The sequence below is a fragment of the Castanea sativa genome, chromosome 11 (genome assembly GCF_040712315.1).
Source record: "Castanea sativa cultivar Marrone di Chiusa Pesio chromosome 11, ASM4071231v1".
Taxonomy (NCBI): domain Eukaryota; kingdom Viridiplantae; phylum Streptophyta; class Magnoliopsida; order Fagales; family Fagaceae; genus Castanea; species Castanea sativa.
Window position 1 is genome coordinate 19,047,796 of NC_134023.1, and position 8,173 is coordinate 19,055,968.

The window sequence follows — 8,173 nt, forward strand, 5'->3', positions numbered from 1 at the left end:
TAGATGCACCGTTGAGGCCACTAGATTCGGTATTTTTCCTTCTCTTTCTCATCTATGTTCTCTATGGAGTTTAGAGAATCTCTCAGTCTCTTTTATTCTATTTTTAGAGAGTGAAGTTTAAGTAACTAGACTAGACAGGGTTAAGCCACTTTGTAAAGTAAATAAAGTAACTATGGTAGAAACTAGAATATTTAAATAAAGTTAATTAGTTACTAGATTGATAATATTAGGCTGAGCATTAGATTTTGATTGCCTTAATCTAATGGTTGCTGACTTGCTGAATATATAATAAAGTTAATTGAGCATTTGTATTTAATTTAGCATCTTTATATTAGAGAGAGAAAGACCATAATAAGACAGAAATATTCAAAAAAAAAAAAATTTGTGGAACGAAATATTCAAGTTAGTAATAGTTAATAATTAATCTTAACAAGAATCTTAATCATAGCAACAATGGACTTTGAATTTTTTTATTATCTTGTATTCTTTTTTACCTAACAACCATAATTAATCTGAGCAACAATAAACGTGTACTTTTCTTTTTGTTCATTTATAGTTTGTTAATAAGAAATAGGTATTATTTCGGATTTTCATGAATTTATTTGAGAGTTGCTACGTTCACAACATTTTTACAACAATTTTACAACAAATCATAGGTGGTTAGTTGTTATAGGTTCAAATTTGAATCTAACACTAAGATTATTTTTTTGTCCCAACAATAACAACCAGTAACAACTTGCCACTTAGGATTTGTTGTAAAAATATTGTGGACATATCATTTCTCAATTTATTTTATTCATACTTAGGTCCTGTTTCAATCGGAATCCTGGCTTCATCCTTAGTTGAGATCCTCTATTTATAGAGTGATTTACGCCCAAAAAAAAAAAAAAAAAAAAATCTTATATCATTTAACTACCAACTAACTCATATAACAGCTCACAACCTTCCTTCATTATGCGACAGTTGCAGAAAGTTAAAGCTTTTAAACAAATAACTCAATTGACTTGAAACGAAAGGTGATAGATCAGTTCCAAAACATTATGTCGTTTTATATTTGGGATCAACATCAGCTAAGCCTTGATGATGTGTCGCTGATAAGGCTTGAACAGTACCACCAACCTTCTCTTCACTCTATGGTTTAAAAAAAAAAAAAAAAAACCTTCTCTTCACTCTGCTGTTTATGAAACAAGTTGCCAAGAATGAAGCTTGTCCAGTAGGACACCACGCAATGGTTGGATCTGTTATTGGGAGGTCTACTTTGCAAGAAGAGGAATGCAAATATTTTGTCCTAGTTTTTTTTGTTCTACTTTTTACTCTATCAATCACAACTTATCATGTATTCTTTGACTTTCTTTAAAAAATAATTAAATGGCATATCATGATCGGTGGAACACAAAAACTACAACAAAGGATTTGTATTCACAAGAAGATTCCCTAAATTGCATTCAAGATACATATATCAAGTTTGGGTTTGAACTGAGCTCTAGAAATGAGTTCAATAAATGGGTTTGGATCTAAATTTTTATCCGTGTAATAATTAAATAATGAAGAGGCTATCATGTTACAAAAAAAAAAAATCACTTTATTATTCCATTAGACACATAGACAATAATAAATTATGGAAGTAAATGAAGGGACTAATAGTACTTTTTTAAAAAAAAAAATTTAGGGACTTTTTTTTTTTTGAGGAGCCAATTTTAGGAACTAAAGCTCTCATTTGAAATTTCAGGGATTAAAACAATCAACAAGTAAATTTTAGAGACTAACAGTGTATATCAGTAATAAATAAATTACTTAATTGCTTTTTTGTTATGTGTTAACACGTTAAAATTTGTAGTATCTTTAATATCACTTTTTTTTTTTAAAGTAGCATTTCAAACAAATATTATTTAATACATTTTCTTTCAAATTAAAATGTACTACTAGTTAGCAACAAGTGCAATGCATGGAAAAGTTTAATATATATGATTTTATTTGAAAAATATTATAATAATTATATATTAAATATTAAATTTAATAATTATGATAGTTGTTAATAGGTATTTATTATGATTGTGCTTTTATAGACATTTTAATATGTGTTAATATATATGATTATGGTAATTAATATATAATTATGGTAATTATTAACACTATTTATTATAAATTTCAAGATTATAAAACTATTGATTCTGTTAATTAAAGAAAAGGACATGTCAAGATTCTAATTGAAATTTTAAATATAAAATAAAATTTAATCTCAATTAAAAAGTATATATCATAATTTGTTTGGATATATATATATATATATATATATATATATATATATTAATTATAGATTATAGATAAGTAAATATCATTCCTTAATTAAAACTAAAATAAAGTCAGTGAAAAAGTCTCATTAAAATTTTAAATTATTTTCATTGAATATTCAAATAAAGGTTAAGCTTGGAAATTTATTAATACTATCTTCATTGAATTTCCATTGAAAATCATATAAAATGTACATTTTGAGAGCAACCCAATACCTTCTCGAAACATTGGAAAAATGAGTCAAAGAACAATATCCCATTTATCTTCTTTTTGGCTTGTCCTTGTGTTAGCCTTAGGCTTAAGCAGTGCATTTACGGTGATACCCAAACCATTTAGAAAAAACTATGTACGAATTGTCAACAGCCTTAACAACAAATTGCTTTACTACCATTGTAAATCTGGAGATACTGATTTCCACCTTAAGAATCTTCAGCCCAACACATATTGGGAATTCTCTTTTCGCCAAAATGTTATAGGCACAACGCTCTACTATTGCAAGTTTTGGCAAGATAAGTTCCATGCTGTTTTTGATGTATTTACATCAAATGAGAAATTCCAAAAGGAATGCGGCGGAGATCATTGTATATGGATAGCACAAGAGGATGGACTATACTTATATGAATTGAAAAGGCAAACATCTGTGAAGATGCATGATTGGGAAATAAATATGAACGTGACGAATCATGTATGAGGGAAAATCTTGTTCTGTGTGAACTTAAAGCCTTGCTTAATTTCCATATAAAGGGAAATAAACTTTTTTCCTAATCATACAATTTATGTTATTTTCTTAATCTCTTTTCACGTGTCCAATTTTGAAACTCATGCTAGTTTTTATTGATGGATTGTTTAAGAGTTTGAGTTTTATTGCAAATTATTTAAATAGATGATTGTTGATACTGTATTTTGTCTTATGTACTTCGATTTTCTTGCCAAAATACCAATTTAAGCCTTAAAAAGCCAAAAATTGCATTTTTAATATTAAAAAAGAGAAACTACTTGAAATAATTTAATTTGTACCAATAAAACTTTAGATAAATCATTTTTATAGTCCAAGAGCTTAGAATACAAAATTACTATGTTTTACTTAAGTCTGACCAAGTTTAGCCAACCTAAACAGGGCTTAGTCAAGATTTGACCAAAAGTCCAATTATCCATATAAATTTGTGCTCTTCTTAAAAACCATGAATTTCCCATTAAATTGACAATTCATGGGCCAAGATTGGAGTTGAAACAAATAACATATCACAAACATCAAATCTTTGTAAAAAAAAAAAAAGCATTAGTCATTTTGGTGACGTTTGATTATAGTTTAATTTCTATTAAATTATAATTATATGACCACCAATTGGCTCAAGTGAATAATTGTTGAAAATTTCTCATGATGAACTTCAATTTTGGTAGGGTTGCTTTAGCATCTTTCACATATATATATATTATTTTAATATATATTATTTGAAATATTGTACTAAACACTTTTTTTTTTTTTTTTTTGCATTATAATTTATAATTACTTTAAACACATATTTTTACAAATTTTTTTAAATCACAATTTTTACATTATTTTAAATATCAGTACTTAAACACTGCTACTAAACAAGTCTAAAACTCTATACAAGCTAGAGCCTAGAATTCATCGAAAACTTTAATATATATATATATATATATCTCATTTTTCATCGAAATTTAGAGATAGGTATAGCGATGTACATTATACAGTGTACTGTAAAGTAGTGTGAAAGCCCAGTCCCTTTCGGTTGTTTAAATGGCAAGGTAATACTAATAGGACCAGGGACAAATTGCTTTACTCCAACGTCTAATCTTGCAAAGAAATTTGCTTGAATGAGGGGTCCATATATTAACAATAAAGTAGGACATCAGACAAGAAAAATACTTTTCAAGTGCAGTACAATGCATGTAATTCAGTTTGTGGAGGGAGTTCACTCACTTTTTGAACTTAAAAGTATTTTAATCAAGAATACTAAATACTGTTTTTTTTAATATTAAAATTTAAAAAGTCACACTCCATCAAAGGTGTCAGATGCTAATTATTTTGATATCTCGTAGCTCATTGTAGTAAGATGTTAAAAAAAATTATTTGTTTAATAAAACACGTGTTCCTTTTTCACTTTTCCTCTCACACGCTCCACCTTTTCGCACCTATCTGCTTCTTGTTTGCCCTCACTTTTTTTTTTTTCCTAGTTCTCTCTTCTCCCACGCCTACACCTCTGCCTCCTCTCTGTTTTTTTTTTTTTTCTTCGTTCTCTCTCAACCTAAGCCTCTGCTTCCCTTCCCTCTACCCACGCCGCCAAACCCATCTGCGCTTCACCTCTCCCTCTGACTGAATCCACCATCACAAAAACAACCTCTTCTCTTCTTCCCACAATCACAAACCCAAGCATTCTCTCCCTGATCGAACCCACAATCACAAACCCAATCGCTTATCTTCTTCCTCTAACCGAACCCACTCTTCTCTCCCTGGCCAAACCCAAAAATCCAGTCTTGAAACCCGTATTCTCATCTCAAAACCGAAGATTCAAGGGAGAGGATTAGGATTCCATTTGGGTCAAACTGAAGCTCCATGGGTATAAACAATGGGTTATTAGGTTTTGGTTTGGGTTAGGGATTTTGTGGGTCTTGTATTGCTGTCACAAGTTCATCACTAATTAGGGCAAAACTTCTAGCCAATTCAACTCCAAAACAAGTTAGTTATATATGTCAATTTTTTTATGATTTTAGTCTGAATCTTTTATAGAGATTTGAAATGGTATTGTAATTCAGCATTTCAATCTAGTTGTAATCCATGCATTATATTATGTTTTTGTTCTTGTTATAGTTCATTGACTTTTATCACATACTTGATTTACTCTAATTGTAATTATTTACTCTTTTTATTGGTTCTAATTTTACATTGAACTTCAGTTGATTGTACATTATCTACTTATGGTCTCACAAGAATACATGCCGATTTCACAAATGGATTGGTTGCTTTTATTGATGTTATATCTTGATTTTTTTATGGTGTGATCAATGCAAATTTGGTTGCTTTTTGAGAATTTGTATTTGTATTTTGTTATCATGCACTGCACTTATAAGGTTGAGCGAAAGTCCTAAACAAAGAATGAAAATAAAAATAAAAATAGATGCACTGGAATTCTGATAGATTACTTAATGCCACATGCATTGGAATTTTATTTCCTTATATTTGTTTGCTAAGATAACTAAGGAAAATGTTTGGTTTTCATTGTTCATGTACTGCAAGTACATGTTACAAGTTTCGAAGTGGGTTTTTCGCCATTACTTCACTTCAGAACTCTTTGCTAAGTTTGTATGTAGATTCTGACATGGAGAATGCACAGAAAATGTTTGATGAAATGTGTGAAAAAGATGTTATCTCTTGGAGTGTGATAATTAGTGGTTATGTGCAAAATGAGGAAGCTCAGGTTGGTTATGTGCAAAATGATTCTGTCTTCATTTTTTGCAGCACTCCCCTTCTCAGGTTGGTTATGTGTAAAAGTGACGCTCATAATTAATGGTGTAATATCATGAAGATTTCATGATCATCATGAAAGGAAGAGAAAAGTAATTCTAAAGTAATTTTTGGTAGTATGAGCTCCTTAATAAAGAAGAATAAGACAGCAGACACTACTGAAGATGGTGAACATTTGCACTAGGTAATTATCTCAATATGAGGTTGGATTTGGTGAGGGAAAAAGGAAGGGAAAGGGGGAGAGGGAAAATGTAATTTCATTAGTAAGTTTAAATTAGAACCAATAACAATTTACCTCTTATGGTTTGTTATAAAAGCGTTGCACAAAATGTTATGGATGTTGCACTTTTTTTTCCCACAATACATTTATTTTTAGTTATAGTTAGTTCTAGTATGATATTTTATTATTTTATTTTGAAGTATAAGGAATTAATACTTCAACAATTGTGAAAATATTGTGGCAATTTTTTATGTTACTATTTTATTTTATTTTTAGAGTAGCTCATATGTATATAAAAGAATAAAAAATAAAAAGTGTGACATTTTACCACAAAAAAGCAAGTAAAAGCGTGAAAGAGTGCAAATTGAATGAATCAAAATCACTGTTGCATAATGAGGAATCCATCCAAAATCTAGTGCATTTCTAAACTTGAAATTTCAATAACCACGGGATCATCATCAGCTAGTGCCATTTGTAAGAAGCAACAATTGTGACTTCCCTTAGAGAGAAAAAGGTTATATGGTTTTGACCTAGTCCATAGATATTGGACAAGGAAATGCCACAATTGGAAACTTTCTTTAGAGAAAAAGGACCCCCTTAAGCACCTAGATGACCTACAAGAAACCTTCTACACTATAAAAATATTCCAAATGAAGTTGAGCACAAAAAATTGCACTTTGAGAAAGTATTGTTAGGAAAGTTTCTAAGATTCATGATATCCTAGAGAGGAGTTAAAGCCAACATTTAAAAAATCAAGGCCAACATTAATATGGAACCTCCTCGAATGACCAAAGAAGTTCAAAGTCTTACTGGTTGTGTAGCCACACGGCCCACACAGAATAAATTTGTCTCTCAAGCAACTAATAAGTGTTTGGCCATTTTTAAAGGTGCTTATGAAATTCTTAAGCAAGTAAACAAATGTGTAAAAACAATTGAAGAACACAAAAATCCACCTCTCTTATTTAATCCAACCTAGCCAAGTGAAGAACTACACCTCTACTTGGTTTTATTCACGTAGTAATAAGCTTAGCCCTAGTTCAGGAAGAGTAAGGGATACAAAAGTTAGTATACTTCACCAAAAATGCCTTGAGGGGAGTAAAATAATGATATTGTGGGATCGGGAATCTCTCCTTTCCACTCATGAAAGCAAAGTGAAAGGTCCAAAAGTACTTTCAAGCCATTAACTGACCAACCAATCAAAAAATTCCAATATAATCCAAACGTAGTTTGTCATCATAAGCAATGGTGAATCAAGTTGAAATAATTCAATCGATATTCAGTATTGCCCATGACCTCTATCAATAGGAAGGGTTGGCCGATTTTGTGGCAAAGTTCACAAGCCATGTGGGAGCAAAACCGGGTAGGACAAAAGGCATCTCTAAATTCATAAGTATAAAAGATTAACAATGGGTTGTCAACATGGCCTAAGAACAAGTGAAATATGTCCTCAAAATTGGGTTTATATAGATTTTTTTTTTCTCTCCATTGTCCTTTTGATTAGAAGGTGGAAACCGGAAGTAAATCATTCTTGTTGATAGCATGTTGGTTAGAATTGGCTACCAATACCCTTCAATGTGTAGCTTTACTACTTAATTAGGAGTCCGTTAATCAATATTTTTAGGGCAATAGTCAAGTTTAGCCAAAAAAAAAAATCCAATAGTTAAGAAAATAAAATGGGTCCCACTTACGTTATTGGAAAGCAGCAAAAATAACAAAAGTTTATAAGTTAGAAATTATTTTATTAAAAGTGGCTCAATCAATGGCGCAAAAGTTTAATTGATAAGTCTAACAATTGGTTATATATAAAATTAATAGGATGTATTGCTAACAAGAGGATCCGTGGCGCAATGGTAGCGCGTCTGACTCCAGATCAGAAGGTTGCGTGTTCGATTCACGTCGGGTTCAAATTTTCGGTTTTTTTTTTCCCACTTATTTAAGTACTCTTGTGTCTTGACCCGACCAAAAACAAAACCAGGCCCAAATAGTTGCAACCCCAAGCTCTAAGCTGAGCTTTTCACAGCAACCCATAAATTATTAACACTTCATCCTCCATTATTTGAAAAGCCCAAAACCACATCTCATCCTCCGTTAAACTCGACTTGGAGTCTCTCTTACAGTCATAACGTGAAAATGTCCATTTCTATGAAGTTTTCGGCTTTGAAGTTTTCGTGTAA

General features: G+C 30.8%; 1 long non-coding RNA gene and 1 other non-coding gene across 2 annotated transcripts; both read left to right on the forward strand.

Annotated features, from left to right (window-relative positions):
• Window positions 1-4,478: 4,478 nt before the first annotated feature.
• Window positions 4,479-6,137, forward strand: LOC142617437 (uncharacterized). The gene is made up of 2 exons (XR_012840973.1): window positions 4,479-4,993; window positions 5,774-6,137. It is a non-coding gene; the product is annotated as an uncharacterized LOC142617437 (long non-coding RNA).
• A 1,695-nt stretch (window positions 6,138-7,832) lies between these two features.
• On the forward strand, window positions 7,833-7,904 carry TRNAW-CCA (transfer RNA tryptophan (anticodon CCA)). Its single transcript has one exon. It is a non-coding gene; the product is annotated as a tRNA-Trp (tRNA).
• Window positions 7,905-8,173: the final 269 nt, after the last annotated feature.